Genomic DNA, 25,616 nt, shown 5'->3' with positions numbered 1-25,616 from the left:
CTTTGAATAAAATTTAGAATAATTTCCTCAATTTAAGCAAAAAAAAATGTGTTTTAATAGTGAGTTTATTATACTTACATATCAATTTATGGAGAATCAACACATTTGGATAGCACTTCTTTCAAGGAACATTCTATATCCTAATTTATTTAGAATTTATCTTTTTTCCTATAATTAAAATTTTATTATTTTTGAATGACTGTTGACATGTTTTGTGGTATATTTATACATAGTTATTTCAAGTTGAATGAAATTGACACATTATATTTTCTCACATTTATTTATTTGAAACAATATTTAGTGGCATATGTAAACTTCTACCTATATTGTACAAATGTACCTAAAATGATATAAACTGTATAGGTCATATTTGAATTAATTATTTTTAAAAATAGATGTTTATGTTATTTTATTCGGTTTGCACCAATAATGAAAAACACACATTGTACTCCATTATGATTGGCAGGTTATGTGGTTATGTGTGTATTAAAGTCAAAGCAGTTGACTAGTAAATAGTGTATCATTCATTAACAAGCAAAAATAAATAAATAAATATATATATATAACTTTGAAACTCCCCTTGAAACTCTCCTCCCCTATCAAAATACCACAGTTTCACCACATTATAAATAAGTGTTTTCAATGTAGTCATTTATTAAGTAAATATAAATATTTGATTTAATTCAGAATGGGAAAAAAGATAGGAGAAATATTCATAGAAATTCATTAACAAGAGATTTACCATCTATCAAAGAGAGTACCATAGGTTAAAGTCAATTGGTTATCAACAAAGGCCAACTAACTAAAACAATCATATTACTCAAATAATATTATGAGATCAAAAGTGTATTGGGTCCTGTTCAAACATATACTTTATATGTTCATACTTCATATATTTTGAATTTTTCTTCTAGTAATTGTATGAACTGATTATGGGAAAGTATCTCATTCAACCTAGCATAGTCCTATAATCTAATCACCTCTTCAAAGCTGTACCTTTCAATTACCATAATAGAGTTTCCCACACTCAACAGTTACAGTGGGGATTTTAGCTTCGATGAGGTTGGGGGAGCATCCAACCTACAGCATTCCATGCTGACCCTCCCAAAACTCATGTCCTTTTCACATTCAAATACATTCATTTTGTCCCCAAAGTCTTAACTTATTTTTATTCATAAGTCCAAAGTTTGAAGTCCCATCTGTGAAGTCAGAATAAGTTGTCTGCTTCCAAGGTGCAATAGTGGGATAAACAAAGGGTATATATTATTGTTTGAAAAGGGAGAAATGGGCCAAAGGAAAGGGACAACAGGTCTCAAGCCCAAAACCCACCAGGGCAGGCATTAAATCTCAAAGCTGGTGAATCATGTACCTTGACTCCGTGTCAGATGTCCTCTGCATCCTAATGTGGGGGTTGGTCCCCATGTTCTCAAGTAGCTCTGTTCCTATGACTTTTCTGGTCTCAGTCCACACTTTTGCTCTCCCAGGACAGTGTTCCAGTCTTGTAACTCCACAGGTCTGGGGTCTCCATAGAAGTCCCACTCTCATGGCTCCACTAGACATGGCACTGTTGGAGTTTTTCTGCTGCAACTCTGACCCCACGTTTCAGCTCTGCATTGGTTTACTGAAGGCTGTCTGCAGTGAATCTGCCTCTGTGACAAATCTCTTCCCAGGCTGCCAGGCTTTTCTTCACATCCTTTGAAACTGGGATGGAGGCTCCCAAGCCTCTGCAGCTCCAGCATTCTGCAAGCGTGCAGATTTAACACCTCGTGGACACCACAAGGCTTCCAACTTGTATCTTCCAAAGTTGTGGGTCCAGCCACACCTGGGGCCAATTTAACCATAGCTGGAACAGCCCAAGCAGCCAGGGTGCTGCTGTGGGGAGCAGCATTCTGATGTGGCTCTGGGTAGAGAGCCTGTAGAGGATGCCTCAGGCCTGATCCCCAGGACCTTTCTGTCTCCCTAGGCCTCCAGGCCTGTAATGGAAGACACAACCTTCAAGATCTCTGAAATGCTTTCATGGCCTTTTTTCCCTTCTCTTTATAGCGCTTCCTTTTGTACTAATCTCCTTAGCAAACGGTCACTAGACCATGCCATTGCTTTTTTCTCATGACAATGATCCCTGCTTCTCTACCATGTGGCCAGTCTGTAGATTTTCTAAATCTTTACACTCTACTTTCCTTTCAATTATAAATTGTGGCTTTATGTCATACTTTTGCTGCCATAACTCAATGTAGGCCGTTGCAAGCAGCTAAGCAGCTTCCTTAATGCTTTGCTGCTTAGAAATTTCTTCTGCCAAACACTGTGGTTCACAACTCTTAGGCTGCAACTTCCACAAAGTCCTAAGGTATGGACAGAATGCACTCAAGTTCCTTGACAGTTCATAGCAAGGGTGATCTTTGCCTCAGTTTTTAAGTCCCTTCTTATTTCTATCTGAGACTTCCTTAGAACAGTCTTTACAGTACATATTTCCATAAACATTCTGCTCTCCATCTGTATTAGTCTGTTTGGTGTTGCTATAACAGAACTACCTGAGACTGGGTAATTTATAAGGAAAATAGGTTTATTTGGCATACGATTCTGGGACAGCTGCATCTGGCATAGGCCTCAGGCTGCTTCTACTCATGGTGGAAAGTGGCAGGCAGCCAGTGGGTACAAGCAGATCACATGGTGAGAGGAAGCAAAAGAGAGAGAGAGAGAAGAGGTGCCAGGGTCCTTTAAACAATCAGCTCTCACAGGAACTAATAGAGCGAGAACTCACTCACTACCCCTTCTCCCCCAGGGAGAACATTAATCCATTCATGAGGGATCCACCCCCATGACTCAATCAGTTTCCAACACTGCCACATTGGAGATCAAATTTCCACATGAGTTTTGGAGGGAACAACACATCCAAACTCCATCGCCACCATTTAACCAGTCTCTAAAACTTTCCAAACTTTCCCTGATTTTTGATGTCTTCTAAACTTTCGCTAGCTTCTAGGTTCATTATAGCTTTTTCCTCCAAATTCCTCCAGCCTTTCTTCAATACCCAGTTCCAAAGCTGTTTCCACATTTTCAAGTATTTGTTTTAAGCAACACCCCACTTCTCTGGTACCAATTTTCTGCTCAGTATTGATTTACAGAATTGACAATGAGTTGCTCTTCTATTACACCTCTTCTATTATATAGTATTTGAATGAGATAAACCATCTTCAAAATTTTTTTGAGTTATAAGACAATATTTCTATATTGAAAAATTAATATGTATTATGATATTTTGGAATCTGTGAGAGTTTTAAGAATTTACTTAATGGCTCTTTTAAAAGCATCTTATAACAAATGAAGTTTCTATCCTAATCTCTGTCATATAAAACAAAATGACAAGTTTATATTTAAAAATTCTACACTATGATAATAATAGCCATAAATTCTTTAACAAATATTTTGTAGGAGGAACTATGACAGGACCTTCAAATATATTGTTTAATTTTCTTATGCTCTTTTTACCAATGAGGAACATTCATGATTCAGCAAAATTTTAAAAAATAATAAATAAAAAAATTAAAACTTTACAGTTGCCTCTTAAACCTAATCTTTGATGACTCCATTCTTTATGATATAGTGCCCTGTAGTATCTTACCTTTAATTATGTCTACAAGGTGTGATATATATATATGTCCTTGTTGTTCTTAACTTTCCCCTTTTAATTAAAATATAATTGGTCGTACATATTTATGGGGTACAGAGTTGACTATCAGTATTTGTATACAATACATGATGATCAAATCAAGATAATTAGCATATGCATCATTAGAATACATACTCATTCTATGCATCCATTGACCAATTTCTTCCTAACCACCCTCTCCCTCCTTGTTTCTCCCTCTAATAACCATGGTTCTGTTCTTTCCTTCTGAAAGTTCAGCATATTAGTGTGTGGGATTTTTTTTTTTTTTTTATTATTTATCTTTCAGTTCTCACTTATGAAAGAGGAGATGTTGTATTTCTGTTTCTGCTCCTGGCTTATTTTACTTAACATAATTTTCTCCAAGTTCACTTATGCTGCTACAAATGGTAGAATTTCATTCTTTTTTTATGGCAGAATAGTATTCCACGGTGTATATATACCACATTTTTCTTATACAGTCATCTGTACATGGACATATAGGTTGGTTCCATATCGTGGCTATTGTAAATAGAATTGAAATGCACATGGGAGTATAGGTTTCCCTTCGACATGATGATTTCCATTCCTTTGGGTATATACCCAGAAGTTGGATTGCTGGATCGTCTGGCAGTTCTATCTGTAGTTGTTTGAGAAACATCCACACTGTTTTCCATAGAGGCCGCACTAATTTACAGTCCCACCAACAATGTAGAAGAGTTCCACTTTCTCCACATTCTCTCCAGCATTTGCCATTGTCTGATTTTTGGTTATAGCCAATCTAACTGAGGTGAGGTGATATCTCAGTATGGTAATGATTTACATTTCCCTGACACCGAGTGATGTTGAGCATTTTTTCATGTGCCTGTTGGCCATTTGTATTTCTTCCTTTGATAAATGCCTATTCGGCTCCTTTATCCATTTTTTAATTGGGTTACTGATTTTTACTGTTAAGTTGTTTGCATTCTTTGTATATTGTGGATTATTAATTTCTTGTTGGATACATTTTTCTCACTTTTGCATGATCATACAAAGCAGGAGGGCAGAGAGGCATGGAAAGTGGGCTTCATAAAAGAAGAGCCCTTCATCACAATCATCAAACCTGATATAAAAAGTTGTTAGGGTTATTTAATGGATCCATTTGAAATTTATTTTGTATTTTGAAAATACAGAGTAAGTTCAGCTAAATAGAATTAATCTTATGCATTCCTGCTATGTGTATATTTGCATAAAGATATTCCCTTCTTTTCCACCACAGTTTTAAAAGATAATTGTTTGGGGTCTTCCCAATTTCTTCATCTTAACATGAAAACTAAGAAGATATTTAGAGGTTGATTATCTTCAAGGAATGTTTGCATGTACATTATTGTATATGTGCACACATATTGAGGAAAGCTTTATTTTTCCCAACAAAGGCAACAAAACAATTCCAAAGAACTTGATATTATGACCAGTTTATTGTACCTATCTTTACTAAACCAGGTCATCACAAAAAGTCTGTTTATGATATTCTCCTACTGTTTAATTCACACATACTGATGGAAAAGCAGAATTCCTTTATGTGTGAGTGGGCATTGTTACACTTCCCCCTGTGTAATGGAGATGTAAAAAGATTACTCAAAGCCCATTTCTCCTGAGCAGTGAGAGGCCTGAAAAGGTTAATTCCAGACAAATCCTTCAAGGGAGAAGAATTCTTGGAAACTAACCCTGAGTCAGGTCTTCTCTCAGTATTTATTGTACAGGCAAGAAAGTTGCAGAAAAAAAACATAGGTGGTTACAAAAAGAACAGTAAGATAGTTGTCACGGCAACACTCAGTTCCCTAAGAAACTCAAAGAAATAGCTGAAGACTTACCCATCATTAGGTTTAGCTGCACCAAGGACATCTACCCTTAGAGAAAGCATTTTTGCTGCTGTGTTACAATTTGTTTATCTACAACAGAGACTTTAGCCCTGGGAAAGTTTTCTTTCTTTCCCAAGCTTAACATTTCTATGTGCTAGGCCCTGTGAAATACATTTGCTTTATTAATGTTGGTATCCTCCACAGGGCATGGCAGAGATAATTCCAAAGAGAGTGCACAAAGGTCGATCCCAGCATTAGCTTTCCTAATCAAATTCACTTTTTAATAACTTAACTTCCCAGTGATTCTGCATTCTTTCTCAGCACCATAAGAGTGCTTACCCATTAAATATCTCTGCTCTCCTTATAGTTCAGGTTCAGTTGATAGCTCTGGTCAGGGACAAATTCTCATAAGTTTTATTCTGTTGTTAACTTAAATAGTTTAGATTTTCCTTTATGGTTTCTCAAAGTTGAAACTACCCAAATCTTCCACTGTGTAACTCAAAAGAAGTTTCTCAGTGGTGGCACTCAGGCATGCACATGCACAATAAAAAACAGACATATCCTTTTGTAAATACCAATATATTACATACATGCTTGTCTTTAGGGTTGGATGATTCCTTATCTGGAGATTTTAGAAAGCTTATAAGCTTGGTCTGACTTAGGTTACATTAACTCTGCACCACACCAGTGAAGTTACAAATATGAGCAAATACTTGCCCATGTGACAGCAAATAACTCAATACGTTTCACCTACACTGCCTATTTGCCCCCTGTCAAACAAGTCTGGAACACTCTTATGTGAACATTTTGACCATATTGAGACTAGATGTTTCAATGACACACACAACATCCATAAAATAATTATATCAGTATCTTAGCTTTTCCCCAAATCTGCAGTTCCAGTATAAGATAAAACAATTGTCCTAAGGAATACTCGCTGAACTAAACTTTTTCTTTCTTTTTCCCTCACCTCTCTCTGCTGCCACCCTTCTCCTTCTGCTCCTTTTCTATACCAGATAAGACAGGGGGGAATAAAATTCTGATAAAAGAGAAAACATGAGACATATTCTAATTTGGGCAACCTGAACTTGCTTTTGTCTTCTGAGACCAGAACCCAATATTTGGACAGTAGACCTACCTCCCCCCAAAACCAGAATCCACCAGAGTCACATGGACAGTGGAAAACAACTGAATATTTACTGTAGGTAAATTGAAATTATTGTACCTTTCTTTTTTTTTTTTTTTTTTTTTTTTTTTTTTTTGTCTTTTTCGTGACCGGCACTCAGTCAGTGAGTGCACCGGCCATTCCTATATAGGATCCGAACCCGCGGCGGCGGGAGTGTCGCCGCGCTCCCAGCGCCGCACTCTCCCGAGTGCGCCACGGGCTCGGCCCAAAATTATTGTACCTTTCTTCAGCCCTTTCTCCTCCCTGTTTGTCAGAATGGTCTCTGACAACTGAAACTGAAGCAGCCATCTTGGACTATCAGATGGGAGCTTTATCGCTGAGGATGAGGACTACAGAGCATTGATAATGGAAGGGTCCTAGATTTCAGGTGACTTTTCCAAACTGTTTTTACAACTTGGACTAGATTATGTTTGTTAATGTAAGAGAGATATAAATTTTAATCTTGTTAAAAACAAGGAGGAACAGCAAAGCAAAGACTTCCTAACATATCCCCCTTCTAGAGACACTCAGTGATACTAGAGATTTTTTTTTTTTTTTTTTTTTTTAGTGTGCGGGGGTAGTCAGAAGAACTTTGAGGTATTGTAATTTTCAAAGTGGGGACTAATAAGCTAACAAAATTCTGATATTAATATTACATGAGATGGTAAATCTTTTTGTAAAATGCAACACATTGTGAGATTAACACTAAACTTCTGTATCTTAGCCTCAGTTCCCACAAGTCAGAGCCTGAAGAAAAAACTTATTTTGAAAACTAGAATCACTGACTAGGAAGAGTGAGAGAAAAGGCAGAATGAATTACTGGTTTTACATAAACTTTAAACTCATTGTGATTTTTGATTTTGTTCATCAGCCTAAAAAAATGGGCCTAAGTGTCAGGAATGAAGGCAGAGAGGCATAAGCCTAGGAGACATTTTCCATTAGGGAAAAAGAGCTAAATAAAAAGCATGTATTGCATGCTGTAGTGGTTAAGTTTCAGTTCAGTTAATTTGCTTCTTAGAGGAAGTGCTGATGCAGTATATGAAGGAAGTGAAATAGTAATAGTAAGGCCTGATTTTATCAGTGTATAAAATTAATCTTGTCATCTAAAATAGGTAATTTCAAGTAAAATCTTAAGTTCCAAAATTTACAAAGAATGTAATGTCTGTTTACATATAAAACTTTCCCCAAATTGAAACAAGCAATTAAACTAAGGATGAAAAATTTAATAAGAAAACTTTATAACTATTACAGGTTTCAATTATTAACACTTTGTGAAACAAATATGAAAACCAAACTTTTAGAGTGATGAAGGACTCAGTTTGAAGAAGCACTCATATAATATTTTGGTTTATTAACCTAGACTCAATCTGGGCACAGAGATCCTCTAGAAGGACTATTTGGATTTACCATCAGCTTGGAACAACGTTTGGTTTAGAGCCAAGATTAAATTGAGTAACAGTAATTTAAAAAAATAAATAAAAATAAGCAATTGTCTCACATCTCACAGTTTGCAAACTCTGATTTGTACCTCTTTAATGTAGGGAATGCATCTGGGTTTGCTAAGATTTCAGGCCAGAAAAAGTCTTCATAATGGGGCACTTAAAACTCCTGGAATTGTGCTCAGCTTCTTTGGACAGATGGTTATGACGCTGTTGGAAATGGATTGCAGAGATGACTGTGGAATTCCAAAGCACTGCTTGCTCACTGAATTCCAATGGACAGTGTGAAGAAATCACTTTTGGAAGGTAACTTCAGAATGTTTTCAAACACTGGATGGATTTCAGCAAAAAGGAAGATAAGATCTTTTGAATGTAGACAGTTATATTTTTGGTGTGATATTATAATCTCTATTATTTACTAACAGAATGCTCAGAAAGGATATGAAAGAATGATAATTTTAGATGTGTGCATCAAGCTCTAAATAGCCTCAAACAAAACAAAACAAAAACAAGAGTCCTGAAAAGTGGAACATTTCAGGAGAGAGATTTCATCTAGTTCCAGACATAACCATAATCTTGGACATGACTGTCAAAGTGTGAGCATTTCAGTGAGCAAATCTGAAGAAGAAGGTTTTCCATAAAATAAAAGTGGTGGTTTGCCATTAGTAACAAAGAAAAGGACTTTTTCTGTTTTAGTTTTAGTTTTTGTTTTGTTTTAACACAGTTCCCTCCCAAGGAAAAGAGAAATTTGTATATTAGCCAGGACCAATATCTTTGATTGTTTTAGAAAATGTTGTAGCAGTGGTAGGCACGTGATTCACAGAAGCTCAGTTGCCAGATGAACAGTCTGAAGACAGTAATCTCTACGGCCATTTGGACTCAAAACCAATAAGGCTTCTGTGATTCTGGCTGAATATTTGTGTCTTTTGAAACAAGTTTGGGCAACATTGGAATTCTGAATATTCAGGATACATTACTTAAATTTATGCTTGAAGGTGTGTGAACATGTCCTGGAATTTATACTAAAATAAGAGATTCCCCTCACTTCCTCAGGACATTGACTCAAGGACACTTAAATTTAGAAAGCCTGGAAAGAGCCATATAGAACTGGCCATATCAGGCAGTGGCCCTCTTAGCTTTATTTTCATTCCAATCATTTATCATCCACTGAAACTTTAAAATTTGGTGGGTGAATATATTAGTTTCCTACTGCTGGTAGAACAAATTCCCAGAATTTAGTGGCTTAAAATAGCACAAAATTATTATCTTACAGTTCTGGAGGGTGAAAGTTTGAAGTGAGTTGACATTCCTTTGGTGGCTCTAAGGGGAAAATCTATTTCCTTGTCTTGTGGGCATGTTGAGGCCACTTGTATTCCTTGGCTTTATGACATTTTACTCCGTTTTCAAAGGAAGCAGCATAGCTTTTTCATATACAGATATATACAGAGAGAGACAGGAAGAGATCTATTATCTGTCTTGATCTATCTCCTCTACTTCCATTGTCACAACTCCTCTGACTCTGACCCTCTCATTTCCCTTTTACAAGGACGCTTGTGATCACATTGGGCCCAACCAGATAATCCAGAATAATCTCCCTTTATCAAGGGAGATTATCCAAATCCCTTTTCCCACATAAAGTAAGAAATTAACAGGTTCTGTGTATTAGGATATAGACACATTTGGGGGCATTATTCTGTTTGGTATTCTGTCTATCACAATGGATAGGTGAAGTTGGCTTCCATCTCAATAAGTTAAGCAGCCAAGTGCAGACAGTGAAATTACTGTGGTTCCAGCACAAGTATTAACAGCAGGAATCATGGAGGATTAGCAGAGTAATTAAAACCTCCAGAGATGTTCTCAGGCATTTTAAAAAATTATCTTACAGGACACTTCATCAGGCTCATGAAATGTCAGTGGCTAAGGAAAGGCATATTAGAATCTGGATAATCAGTAATTCCTGTTGTGGCAGGAAGACTAATGCCCCCACCCCCTCCAAAGATGTCCCTATCCTAATTCTTGGAACCTATGAATATGTTAGGTTACATAACAAAGGGGACTTAACAATTTAGATAGAATCAAGATTGATAATCAGCTGGCTGCAGATAGAGAGATTATACTGGATCATCTGGGTGGGCCCAATACAATCGGAAGGGAACTAAAAGTGGAAGAAGGAAGCAGAAGAGAAGAGTCTATAAGGGTAATTTGATGGGAGAAAGCCTTGGCTCACTGGTACTGTTTTTGAGGTTCAGAAAGGGGCCACAAGCCAAATAAGAAGGGAGATTGCTAAAAGCTGTAAAAGACAAGAATGATTCTTCCTGAAAGTCTTTGAGAAGGAACACGGCCCTGCTGGTACATTTTTTTTAGAATATTGAGATGCATTTTGGACTTCTGACCTCTAAAACTGAAATAATAACAAATTTAAATTGTTTAAGCTACTAGCTTTATGGTAATTTGCTACTATAACAACAACAACAACAACAAAAAACTAATACAGATTTTTGGACTAGGAATGGGATGCTGCTTTAACAATTACCTTAAAGTGTAGAAATGACTTTAGAATTGATAAATTCACAGATACTGGAAGAATTTTGAGGCACATAATAGAAACTGCCTACATTGCTTTGAATAGGTTGTTACTGAAAATATGGATGTTAATGATTCTGCTATACAGCAAATTGAAAACTGGTGTACACCTTAACTTGCAGCAGTTGATGTGGCTTAGAGAATCAAAAGAGAATACGATGAGAAGAAAGAGTTTCCTGTAGATTGCATACCCCTCCTCAACCTCATTGAAGCTTAAATCCCCACTAGAACTGTTGAGGGTGGGAAATCCTATTATGGTAATTGAAAGGTAGGGCCTTGAAAAGGTGATTAGATTCTGAGAACCATTCCCTAATGAATGGGTTAATAATGGGGGTCAGGGGTTGGTTCTGAGGGCTTTAAAAGGAAAGTACCTGAAGAACTATATCTCTCTCTTTGCTCCACCATTCGTACCATGTGACATGCTGCATTGCTCTAGAGTCACCTCACCAGATGTGTTTCCTGGCCTTTGGACTTCCCAGCCTCCAAAACTGTAAGCAATAAGCTTGGCTTTCTTACAAAGTACCCAGTTAAGCATACTTTGTTATAATCAAAAGAAATGGTCTAATACAGAGTTCCAAAAAGAAACTGCATAGGACAAATTTCTTATTTCTGAGGAAGGTATTTAGTTTTCACAGAGTTAAAAACAGAGCACTAGGGCTTTGCATGTGGGCAAAGTTGGCGTTCCATGGCAGACAGCATATTTACAGTAGAGGTGATATTAAATAAAATCATCAATATAATTTCTTGATAACTTTTCCTAGAAACAAGGTTATTAACAAATACACAAACATTTTATTTTGAAGTTTACCTCTGGGTATAGAAAATTGGACATAAAGAAATAGTTGAGTATCCATGCCTCCAAATATGAATGAAAATATTATTGCAGTTTTTATTCTGCTTATAATGGGATGTTCCCTCTCCAAAATTTGCCTTCTTTTCATTTCTTTGAAATATTTCATGTTTACCGCAATCTATTTGATATTTATTTTTTCATATAGTAAAGAATTAAGAATCTAATTTTATTTACAGTCAAAATTAACAGGTCAAAAAAGGGTTTAAAGTTAATTTGTCCACTGTGATTTGGCAAGGTGCATGCTTTATTTTTAGATCTAATCTTTAAACATTTAATTTTTTTATGGGGGTGCATATGTATGGCTGATTTGGGTGGGTTTACCACTCTGTATAAGAAAAGCAATTCTCAGGAAATGAAGTCTGTGTGCTAAAACTGAGCCATGATACATGTCTAATACAAATATGTTTAATACATAAAATATATATGTATATATATGCATATAGAAATCTGGAAAAAATTAAAATGCTAATAGATGAGACATAATTAAACAACTTCAAAAGCTGATGTTCAATTATATAATTAATTATATGGATTGAAAAGCCTATTTAAATTCTTTTTAAAAAAATTGAGGGAGATACAAAATTTAATGATAAAATCACCTCTGAGATGATACTTACACATTTATACTAACTTTTATTTTTTTTTCAGGAAATTTTATGTTACATGTGGAAAAATACTTTATTAAGACAATTTATGATACAATCCCAAATATATATATATATATGTGTGTATATATATATTTCATAATAAATATATTATGAAAACCTAGCATAGTGCAGGAATTTTTCCCCATCTGCTTTATTTATAATCAAGTATATACATAAATAACATTACTGGCAAGCAATTAGGTATAGAGACACAAATGTGGGATTGGGTTAGGGACCTTGACTTGATTCTTGTCTCTAGAACCTATTACCTGCAAAAATTTGAGTAAATCAGTTACCTAATGTACTGTAATACTCAGGCTGTTAGCATCTACATTACATGAGATTACAAATGTACCTGCCCTACCATAGCCTCACTGAATTATATTCTCTGAGGTCCAGCAATTTGTGTTTTTAAAAGCCCTAGAGCAGGGTTAAGTGTGAGAATTATTTGTGTAATGAATTCTTTTATGTTCTGCCCAAATCCCCAATACACCGTCTTCATATCCACCCCCCTAGCTATTGAGACTTTTAACTGAAGATACTCAACACTATAATTCACTGGGATTTACCCTGAGCTGCAGCCCAGCCCAGAAGGTGGCTCAAACTGTGCTAGCAAATGGAGAGAAGCAATAGATGATTATTTTGTCGGCTACCCTGATGGCAGTGGCCTGACAACCCAGAGGGCAAGAAATCTTATTTTTTTTTAATTGGTTCTTAAAAGCTGAAAAAATAATTTTGACTGGAAACTTTTAATTCCTTAATCAAGAATAGGGCTTGTCACTTGAAATGTGTAAAAAATAATATTTTATTTTGTTACACAGCTAATGTTAAAGGTGGAAGAAGAGTTGAAGCAGGGAGCAGAAATATTCTTTCTCGGTGTGTGACAGGTGGTTGTGAAAGCTGCTTCACACTCTCTGTACTGGTAGATGTACAAAGCTGACAACATTTTCCCATGGGCTTTCTGAGCTGCTCTTCAGAGTTCTATGCTGTCCTCCATTGCCCAACCCCATCATAATTCCTGTGATGTAACCAATGAACATTTCACCCATCACCCTATTGCCATGATCCTCCGCACACAGACTCCCACTGTTGAAGTCCTCTCTCCTTTCACTGTGGTTTTTCTTGGGCTCGTTTCTAAATGGTCTTGAGCTGACTCTTTATCCCTCATGGCCCATCAGCTGTGTTTCCATACCCTCTAGGTTTGCAGATTGAACCCAAACCAACTATTCCCATCATTGCCTTGGGCATGAGTCAAGCATCATTCTATGGCAGTCTCCCACAGCAGGGCATATACCCCAAGCTCTTAGTGATCCTATGAATGCTATTTCAACAGGCTTTAGACAAAGTGCATAGCAAAATCCTCTGGCTCATATCACTGTAGAAGCCAAAATACTCTCTCCAAAATTTCTCTTCCCACCTTCTCTCCAGACCATATTTATTTGCTCTGGGTGGTTCTTAGCCTTCTAACTGATTGACGGTAAAAGCTTACATTTCTAAATTATGAAATTCCAGCTGTGACTTTTCACAGTGTAACTTTAACTTAATATATGTACAGAGTGAATGCACAGTATGTATGTTATTAAATGTAATATTTACTGTTACATCTTCATTTAATATTCTTGGTTTTTGTTTTTGCTTTGTTTTGTTTAGCTTATGTTTTATTGAAACATAATTGATTATACATATTTGTGGGGTTCAGATTTGAATATCAATAGCTGTGTACAACAGCTGATGATCAAATCAGGAAAATTAGCATATTCATCACTACAAAATGTAATAACTTCTTTATGTTAAGGACATTCTATCTCCTCTCTTCTAGCCATTTGATAACATGCAGTTAGTTAATGTTAATTATACCTGCCTAACTCAACTTTACATCAATAGAACTTATGTTTCTAACTAGCCGTATAAGGAAATAAAGGAAGGAAGGAAGAAAAGAAAGAGAGAAACAAAGAGAAAGAATGAAAGTGAAACAACAATCACAATAATGTATTGAACTTAGAAAAGGAGAGAACACACCTGTGGTTACCAGAGGTGGGAAAAGGGGAGGAGGAGGAGAATTAGAAAGAAATTCATTCATATTGTTCTTTTTGAACATATCTTAATATTTAGCAAATTATGCACTTGAGATAGAAACTGTTCTTGTACTGTTATCTATTTATTAAATATTATATATTTTTAAATTTAAGATATATTTGTAAGTCTTGTTAGTTATAAGTTTATGTTATTTTCTTCTAAAAAATCACACTGTTCATTAAATTCAGTGACTGCCCATCACTCTTGTAGCCTTTAATGTATCAGCAGGAGAGCTATTTAAGCCTTTATCTGACCTGCCAGACATGATAGACAGCTGCTTTGTAAATCTAATGTAGATTAATAGGAAGAAATTATAGAGTTTTTGTAAGAAGGAAAATCAGAAGACATTCTCTGAAAGTGATATTATTATAGTGGATATAAGAGAAAAGAAGTAATATTAAAAATCACATTTTAATGAAGTTACATTGATTACAAGCAGTTGGAAATTTGCTAAACTTCAATAATTTATCAGAATAAAGAGGTAATATTTAATTGTTCTTGTATTTTTTAGCAAAAATGTGTTAAAAAGTATTAAAAATGATAAAGAACTTTCTAAGATGAACAAATGTCCTATTTCTCAGTCAAATAACTTAACATTATTTTAAATTTAGAAAATTTATTCATAAAAAACTCAATTACAGCATAGCTCTTATGTAGTAATATTTCTCAAGAATGACAATATGTTGTAATATCAAAGTGCTATTTGTGTATAATAAAATGTTACCATAAAAAGTTTATTTTTATATTTGATATTTACATAATTTTTATTTTAATAAAATTAATAAAAAGTTTGGCAAAGATTTATTAGAATTTCAGGTATTAAAAACTTTTATGTTTTATTATTTAATTTATGTATTATGAGTTTAAGATAAATTTTAAGACATGCTTGAAACAAATTTTGAAATGCATTTACTTCTCCATTGTGACTTTTGACATTCATAACAGTAATCGATACCCACAATTTAATGAGCATTCACCATGTGACAGACTATGCGGTAGACCTGCTATTTTATTTTTTTATTAATCTAGATATGTATAGGTATATAAATATAATAGAATTGTTTTGGTCCATTTGGGCCACTATAACAAAATATAAACTGGGTAACTTATAAACAACAGAAATTGATTTCTCAAAATTCTGGAGGATGGAAAATTCAAGATCAAGGTGCCATCAGATTTGGTGTCTGGTGAGGGCCCACTTGTTCATAGATTCATTTGCTCATATATGGCACCTTCTTGTAGTGTCATCACGTAAAAGAATGGGCAAAAAAGCTAAATGGGGCTTTATTTATAAGGGCACTAGCCCCTTTCATTAGGGCTTTGTCATCATAATCACCCATCAAAGGCTACACCTCCAAATATCATTACATTGTAAGTTAGGATTCCAACATATGAATTTTAGGGGCACACAACATTTATGCCATGGCAAGAATATATTATAAACCTATTTTACTGGGTGGATAGATTATTTATAATATACAGAAATAACTTTAGAAGTTTCACATGCTCTTCAGGTCCACACAGTTCAGATCCTAATATTGTCTTGATTTGATCTACTATACAATCATGATGTAAGAAATGTACATGATTTCTGAGACACATGGGTTGTGACCCCAATCATGATAGCAGAAATGCCAGATTGATTTTATTTTAAAATTCTAACATGGAAAGTGTTTTCTGAGTAACAATTCCTTTCTAAAAAAGATGCTCTTTTGCCTGTTTTTTCCTGACAAATCAGTCTTAAGAAGATTACATTTGTATATATCTTTAATTTTAAAGGATTGTTTTAATAGTATACCCTAGGTAAATTAAATGATTATGTATATTCTGAGCATTCAGTACTTTTGTAGATTAGTATATAGACACTGAATCAGATTTTACAAAATATATAACATAGAATGAATTTTAATGCCTCACTATTCATGAGGAGACTTCAAAAAGTTCATAGAAAAATGAAATTAGAAGATATAAATGAAATATATACACTTTATTTCTCAACGTAAGCTCTATCAAGTTCAAGACACTTTTGTAAGTGATGATGCTGGCCATTTAGTTTATCCCTAAAGAACTGAAAGTTCTAGTAATTTAGCCATGTCAATGCAGTCTTTTTTACATTATTAACATTAAAAAAAAATGAATGCCCTTTAAAGATTGTGAAGATTAGGAAACAAAAATGAAGTCAGAAGAAGCCTAATTAGGACTGTATGGTGGATGTCTAATGATTTCCCATCACATAATTTTCCTTGTTTGATGGGAGATATGAACAGGAGCATTGTTAAGGTGGAGAAGGATTCTTTGTTGAAACTTTCCCAGGCATTTTTCTGCTAAAGCTTTGACTAACTTATTCAAAATAGGCTGATGTTACCTTTATTTGGCCCTGCAGAAAGTCAACATGCAAAATGCCTGAGTATCCCAGGCATTTTGCATGTCTTGCCATGACCTTTGCTCTTGACCAGTCAGTCCGCTTTTGCTCTGACTGGAACATTTCCACCTCTTCGTAGCCATTGCTTTGTTTGTGCTTTGTCTTCATGGTTGTACTGGTAAAGCCATATTTTATCTCCTGTTGTAGTTCTTCAAAGAAATGCTTCAGGATCATGATCCCACTTGTTTAGCATTTCCATTGAAAGCTCTGACCTTGACTGCAGCTAATCTGGGTGCAACAGTTTTGGCACTCATCAAGCAGAAAGTTTTCCCGACTATAATTTTTCAGTCAGAATTGTATAAGCTGAATGAGTTGAGATGTCTATGGTGTTGGCTATTGTTTCTGCTGTTAGTCATCAATCCTCTAAAATTAGGATATGAACAAGATTAATTTTTTTCTGGCAGATTGATGTGGGTGATCTGCCACTGTGAAATTCAGGTTCAACATCATCTTATTCCTTCTTATAATAAGTAATGCATTTATAAACTGCAGATATCTTTGGACGTTGTCCTCATAAACTTTTTGTAATGTGTCAATGATTTCTTCCACCCAAGCTTCACCATACGTTTGATGTTCAGTCTTGCTTCCATTTGAGCAGAATTCCTGCTGCTCTGATAGGGACTGTTTTCTGGTGTCTTATTCTTCTTATTGCCTCCAACTAGATCCTGTTCGGATGCGTTAAAACAAGTTAGTTCTAGTTTATTATGGTGCAAAATTTTTTTGAAATTCATGTACACGTTTTTTATAATCTTTTAAAACATGCCTTGTATTAATGGTTTAGTGCTAATTAGTTAGAATTTAAATGTATCATAGAAATTCTATTAGTTAAAAGTAAACTAGACAGAAACACATAAATTAATTGTATTATCTTTCAGTTTCAAGAACAGAGAAATGAGTTTGTTAAAGACTTTGCTAAAACGAAGTGCAGATTTGCTACATAATAAAATCTGTAGCAAATAATGTTATTTATTCAACATATATTTTCTGAAATATGCTTAGGTGACAGTCCAATTTTAAGTGTAAGTGTTTGTGCTAAATGAGATAAACAATATGTCATACCTCAGTAATATTATATTCTGTTTACAGAAAAAAAAATCACTAAAAAGCAAATAAATAAAAATAGTTTGTATTGTGGTAAATACTGCAGGGGAAATACACTAGGTAATAAAATATGTATCATAATTTTTTCATATGTGAGGTGAGAAAATAATGTGTATGTAAGAGTGAGACAAGGAATTAATCAGCATGATATCCCTGTGTAAATTATATTTTTGCTGAGAGTAAAGGATTGAGAATGAGCCAACTAAAAAATACCCACAAAAATAGTGCCTGAGAGAGACAAAATAGTAATTTCAAGGTCACAAGATTGAAAAAATCCTCAGTAAGGTATCAGAAACAAAGAGCGGATCAGAAAGAAAAAGGCAATTGGAAAATTAGCTTAGAAAGATAGGCAAGGATCAGACAACCTATTACTATTGAAAGACAAAGGGAGTTTGGAATTTAATTACAAGGCAAAGGAAAGCTGTGTTTGTATGTGTTTGTGTGTGCAGGTATTTACTGTTTTTTTGCTGTTTTAGTTTTAATGTGGTTAAATACACATAGCATAATTTTAAACCACTTCTAAGCATATAGTGTAGTGGCATTAAGTACATTATTCACATTGTTGTATAACCATCACCACCGATTTCAGAACTTTTTCATCTTCTACAATTGAAGTTCTGTACACATTCTTAGTTGGTAGGGCTGCCAAAATAAATCACCAAAAGTTTTCCTCTCCTATGCTGCACATTTTTAGAACTTGACAAATCCTTGAGGCAGGAAAAGGGTGGGAATTTGGCCAAATTGGGTAATGTAAATACCAGAAATTTAATTTTCTGACACTATTGGAAGTTAGAAGTTCAAGATCAAAGGGCTGGCAGGTTGGTTTCCTCTGAGGGCCATAAAGGAAGAATCTATTGAAGAAGTATATTTAAGAATTTATTTAAGAGGGCTTAGAAATAGTCACATAAATTAGGGTGGACTCATATGACATTATTTAACTTTAACTACCTCTTTAAAGGCCTTATCTTCAAATACGGTTACATTCTTATATATTGGGGGTTGGGATTTGAACATATGAATTTTGAGAGAACACAATTCACATTATAACTCTTAACGATCTCTGCTATTTATTTTTCTAACATTTCTTTTTATCTTTTTCTTCTTTTTTAATTGAAACATAATTGATTACACATATTTATGTGGTACAGAGTTGACGATCAATGTTTGTATACAATATGTAATGACCAAATCAGTATTTTTAGCTCGTTCATCATTACAGATTGTAATTACTCCTTGTGTCCCTTAACCGATATCCCCCTAACTCCTCTCCCCACTCACTTTTCCACTTCTAGTATGGGTACATGTGGTATTTCTTTTTAGGCCTGGCTTTTTTCACTTAAAATAATTTTCTCCAAGGTCATCCAAGTTGCTGTGAATGACAATTTCATCCTCTTTGATGGCTGAGTAGTATTTCACTGTGAAGTTTTTGTTGTTGTTGTTGTTGTTTTGGTTTGGTTTGGTTTGGTTTGGTTTTAATGGCCCAGTATAGATATTGGTGTTTTGGTAAGTGCTCCATGTCTACTTTGAAAGAATGTGAATTATTTCATTTGTATTTATAGAACTATAAAAGCATATTTTGTCTGTGGCTGTGAGGGTGTATGTGTATACATATATCAATTTGTTCAATTTGATAATTAGTTTGGTCATGATGCTCTTTTCTTCCTGTTTTCTGAGCTGTTGGGAAAAGTGTGTTAATGTTTTCCTATATGATTATGATATTTGTCTGTGTATCCTTTTCATTGTTTTCAATTTTGTCTAAGGTATTTTGAAACTGTATTATAGTGTAGATGTAGATTTTGGAGGGTTGTCTCTTATTGTTGGGTTGATAATTTTGGCATTATAAAATGGCCCGCTTTATCTCTAAACTGAAAAACTCCCTTTAGTACTTATTTTAGTGTTTAACTTTTTAGACTCTTATCCTAAACAGTTTCAGAACTTGAAAAATCCTGAGGTGGGAGCACGGTAGTGTTTTGGCTAAGTACCTAGGCACATTAAATGCTCAGTTTTGTCACTCCCCGTCAGTGAGACTACCAAAAAAAGTTCTTCTCTCCCTCAGCGAAACCAAGTGTAGATGCTCAGCCTCGTGCACAAGGCAGAACTTCAGAAACATGTCTAAGGGAAAGTATCTGCTTTATCTCATCTCTTTAGTGTACCTCATCTCTATGTCCTTAACATCTCCAGGTCTTGGACCTTATAAAGCTCATCGTTTGAAAATAGATGGTATTTTTCGTTATTTATTCATTTCTTTTAATAGTTGTTGGTGGCAGTAATATTCTTCTCTGAACTATTTCATCTTAACCAGAAAAGACATTCTTAATTATACATTGAAACCAGAAGCAATAGTCTTACATATGTCATATCTGTAATTAAAACAAAAGAATAAATAAAAATAAAAATTCCATATTAACCTTGACACATAGCGCACAAAAAACTAAATAATTTAAAATTCATGAGGCAATTTGAACTCATTGATAAAATGATTAATTCTAGCATCAAAGTATTTCCTATTTTTACTCTGGATAAAATATTATCATATAGATATACTTAGAGTATCAGAATTGCAGGTGAATTCTATATTTTTGAATGAAACTATGCAAAACTCAGCATATCAGGCAAACTGCCTGAATCAATATTTCTTATTCTTATCTCAAGTCAACTGCAGATTATATTTTATATGCTTTGCTGTAATTCAAACCCTACACCAAACCCTAATAGAAAAGAGTTTGACTGTCTGGGTTTTAGTCTCCTCTAGACAATATGACACATCCCCATACCATATTGTACAATTTGGTATAAATTACAGTCTACTCAAGAGAGACTTAAAACGATGATCAATGACACACTTAGTTAGAATAAGTTGCATCTGACTTTGAAAATTAGTTCTCCTCCACTTTGGGATGCCATAAAATTGAGTCACATAAGCTAAATCAAATCTGGCAGGGACACATTTCAGAAACCAGGAGATATGATTTGTCATGGCAGCCTACTTTGAAAGTTAAATAAGAGTAGATGCTAAGTACATTTTTTGAACAACCTAGACTTTAAATTTTTTTTTTTTTTTTTACTCATAAATAAAGAGATTACCTTGGATCCACCCTATGAAAAACAAAGAAAATGTTGACTGACTTATAACAAGTTTTCTAAAATAGGTAAAACCCTGCCCTGTTTTTGAAAGGGTAAATGAGACTTAATCGTATAACTTATTTGATTTGAATAAAATCTGTATAAACACTTAAGACTGGGAATAAACTAACATTAATTCTTAGAAACCATAGGCATGAATTATATACTGTTATGGAGCAGGGAAAATGCGTTTTTGGTTCCCTGTTGTCTGTTTCCTATACTAATCAATTCAAATTTAATAAATGTATTTCAAGGAGATAATTTTACAAATATTTAGTCCTTGTAATTACTCAATAAACCTGGTATGCATATTATATTTCTAAACAAATAAAGAAGACACAAAAAGATAAATTGTGTCCTATTATGTATCAAGTAAGAGCGACAGCTATTACTTTAGTTAATTTATTCTTCTTTCTTCAGCACCTGCTCTTTCCAATTTAGTTCAACATCTCCAACAGTTTTCTTCTCTTTTTCCATTTAAAGCTGTATGAAACACTCTTTAAAAGTATTGTTAGGAAAATATCTCGCTAGGAAGATCTAGTTCCACAAATTTGTCAATATTAGGACACATATGTATTTTTTTTACGGTGTGATTCTTGATAGATTACACAATTTTCTGTTATTTCCTCTTCTCTATGGTGATCTAAAATTAATACCTTACTGTTCATGTTTGTGTGCCAATTTTATTCTCTAGTATGTACATGAACTTTCCTAGTCCTATTTCAAATGTTTCTCTTTACCCTGCTAATACATAAGTATCATTTGTTGCTTTTAAACTTGGAAGCATTGCTCATATACTTCATGGGGTTTTCATTATACAATTTAAAGTTTATGTATACATGAGTAGTATAGGTGAATTGCACATATGTGTAAGTATGAACTTTAACAAGGTGAAAGTGAACTTCAGAGCTCTGAAGCATTAGGAGTTTGGCTTTAGGGTTTTGTTTTTAATAATGTCCAATAAGTATCTGAAAAAGACAAGTAATTTCATATATTTAAGGGAACACATATACCACCCAAAGTATTTTTTAAAAGTCTCCCTTTAACCTATCAGTAGCGCTTGTCATGAAGAATGAACTCCCCTGAGGCAAAAGGAAATCAGAACATTTAGGATAATTACAAAAACACATACTTAAATTTGGTTTAGATCCTAGTTGATACGTCCCAATTCTGAGACAGAATGAGTATAACATCCAGACGCCCCCTCGGTGGCTTTTCCTCTCCTCTGTAACTAGTGGAATGGGTATAACTATGGAGATGGGATGTGCACTCTAAGAAACTATAAGAATAAGCCAAATATTTCAATGTAACATGATAAAGACAATAAAAAGATGGAGGTACCAATATTTCAGGGAGCATAAGGATTTTAATATTGGTAAAGAGATTCCTGTCAGCAAGTATAGAATGGGTATTATGGTTACCTATTCCTGTATTACCAACTATCACAAAACAAAAACATATTATTGTATTTCACATATTTATGGGTGAGGAATTCAGGCAGAAATTGGCTGGGAGATTCTTTAGCTAAAGGTTGACTATAAGGCCTAAAACAATGTCACTCAAAAGTACCTGGTACTTTGGCAGGTTTGACTGGAAGTCTGAGCTCAGCTAGTCCCCTCTCCTTATCATGTCATCTCAGGACTTCTCAATGTACTGTCCCCGTCATGTTAGTTGAACTTGCATGGTTTCTTATAGCTCCAAAATGGAGTTTTTTAGAGACCCAAACAGTAGCTTTAAGTTTCCATGTGACCTAACCTTGGATTTCCTGGAATTCGCTCTACCCACATATGATTGCTCAAGCAAATCAATAAGCCTAGCATAGAATAATGAGTAAAAGAATTAGACCTCACCTCTCAATGGTAATTATTAAATAATTGTGGCAAGAATTCACCACAAGGAGCATGAAAATGTCATCATTAATGAATGATATATGATTTACCTGGTTGGCATCAATGTCAGAACACTTCTGTCAATATCAGTTCCAAAAGTCATTTTACTTTTATTTATATCCTAGAAGCCAACTGTTCAGCAATTATATGAAGATAACCAAACAATACAAGGGAGAAATAGAGCCAATGAATACAGAGAAAAATGCAACAGCATTTTATCCTAAGCAGAAAGCATAATTATTCTGGGGTACACTCTCTGTAAGAATATAGTCAGAAACTTTATCAATGAAAAAGAACGACTTCAAATGCATAATAACATGACTATCAATTGTAGTTCTTAGCCAATATTAGTCATACAGTACTTTTGTAAGTTCAAGGCAACTTTGGAAGCAGAGTATGAAGTTACATATGAGTGAAAACATGCATGCACACAAACACATAGTTTAATGGCCTTAAAAGCACCAGCAAAATAGAATGAAAAAGGAGGTATTAAAAAATTAGTACCCTAATCAAGACTTTCTACTAATATCATCATAAGATACTTCCCATATTAGCAAGAGACATGAGAGTTGAAAGAAACAAAAATCATTTCTGTTGGAGAAGACAAATTAACAAAATTTCTACATTATCATCTATAGATTGTTTTAATTATTCACTTACTATCAGGTATTTAGTAGAGACAGAAATAAATTCTACCTTTGCATATGACTTTGTAATTTGATGAAAATTAGCGTTTCTGCTGACAAGTTATCTTGTTATATAGTATAATTATTAATTTTAAAATGCATGTTTAAAGACTCAGAATATATTCTCCTACAAACATGACCAAATTTTGAGTTCTTTTGCATGTGAGAATTTTTTACTTTTATATACAAGATTATTAAAACTGATTATATGATTTCATTGAGAAACCCCTAGCTATGATAAATATGATATATGATATATAATTGGTGAATAGGAGTAAAATTAAATTAACTATAAGTACTCTCATTATAGTCTATTGATCGTCATATGTTTTGATTTGGAAGTTGTGTATGATTTACAATTGGTTATGTAAGAGTTTGACTAGGTAAACTGAAAGTTATAGAGTTCTCAGTATGCATTTGGGATCAAGTATTGTCAATTAATTTTTTTTGTCTGTTTCTTTTCACAAGACACTAAGTTTAATAACTTTTCATATTATTATGTATAGCTATCAAGATTTGATAGCTATATTATGTGTAGCTATCAAACACTTCAAGAGTCTTAAAACAACATTCTAGTCCAAGTGAGTAACATTATTGCTGTTCGCTACTTTTGGTTTACCACAGGTAAATCCCTGGTGATTTTTATTAATTGTAAAGTAGAAACAATACCTATTCTACAAGGTCATTTTATATTAACATAACACATTAAAAATACATATCTTAGAATCTATGATATGAGAGGGACTAAGTAACAATTACACTGTATTGCACCCATAATCACTGGAATAGATATAAAAATCAATACTGATACAAATAAGTCATTTAGGGGTCACTCTTACTATTGGATATACTTTATAGGTATTTTTTCATTAATCTCACAATTACTCTAAGGTATTTAATATAATTTTTCGCATTTCACAGAAGGTTGGTGTTTATTTTTAAAGCTATGCTCCATGACATAATTTATAATGTAAGGAATTTATTACCAAATTTGTAGTTTTGCTCTTTGCTTAAGATTTGCTCTGATGTATCCTCCATGTCACAATGCAGTGTAAAAGGCCTTGTCACAACCTGGAGTTAACACTATGTATGGGCTCTAACGGCCAGATTCAAAATAATGGGCTGCTATCCCGGGTCAAGGCTAAAGGCACATTTAGCATTTTAAAACAACTGTCTTTTAGATTCTAATTAGGCCAAGATTGCAGGAGGTATTATCAGAATTTTTACTTAAAAGATAATCCTATTGTATAAACTGGAAATATAAGTGACCTCAAAGGGACAAATTAATGAAGCATTTTCAAGAATTTTATTTTTGTCACAGCTTGATCTCTTCTTTAAAGTTACATCAAAGATGGGATGCTATAACCTAAGATTATGGCTTTGTCAGGAGGATACCTTTTATGTAAAATTCCAATTTCATAAGATTAAAATATTCTGCTAAAGGAGCAGTCTAATAAGAAAATTAATATTGAAAATGGTTTATACTGAAAAAGTTTCCAACATACAAATATAAACAGAGCGTATATGAATGTAAATGCATTTTTAGCAGTTTACAAAATTATAACTCCATAATGTAAATTTAAGAAATGAGATATCAATTTCTCAATGTTATGGTATACAGAGTTTTATTAACATAATAAAGAAGGTTATACAAATATTTAAAAATATTATTCTAAAATCAAACAAGTAGGAAGCATTCTTTAAAGAATACTCATATTATTTATAAACAAATCAGTTTCCAAAACTGATAGAATTAGACAAAACTTAATTTAAAGACTTTTTTTTTTTTTTTTTTTTTTGGTGGCTTGCCAGTAAGGGGATCCAAACGCTTGACCTTGTTGTTACAACACTATGCTCTAACCAGCTGAGCTTACTGGACATCCCTTAATTTAAAAACTATTGACTATTATAGTACATACAAAGCTGTGGCCCTAGGTTCAGGACACGTATTTACCTTTTTTTCTTATTCATTTACATGTAATAAGTAGAAACTATTATTTCATTGCCAATATGCACTAGGCACTGATGTAATTTTAATTAATATGTAATTCATTTAAATAATTGAAAAGTCAAATATCATTCTTATTTTTAGATAAGGTAACTAATGTTTAGAGAGAATAATTGGTTTCTAACACTAAATGGTAGATC

This window comes from Cynocephalus volans, chromosome 1 (genome assembly GCF_027409185.1).
Source record: "Cynocephalus volans isolate mCynVol1 chromosome 1, mCynVol1.pri, whole genome shotgun sequence".
Lineage (NCBI taxonomy): Eukaryota > Metazoa > Chordata > Mammalia > Dermoptera > Cynocephalidae > Cynocephalus > Cynocephalus volans.
This window is presented reverse-complemented; position numbering follows the sequence as displayed.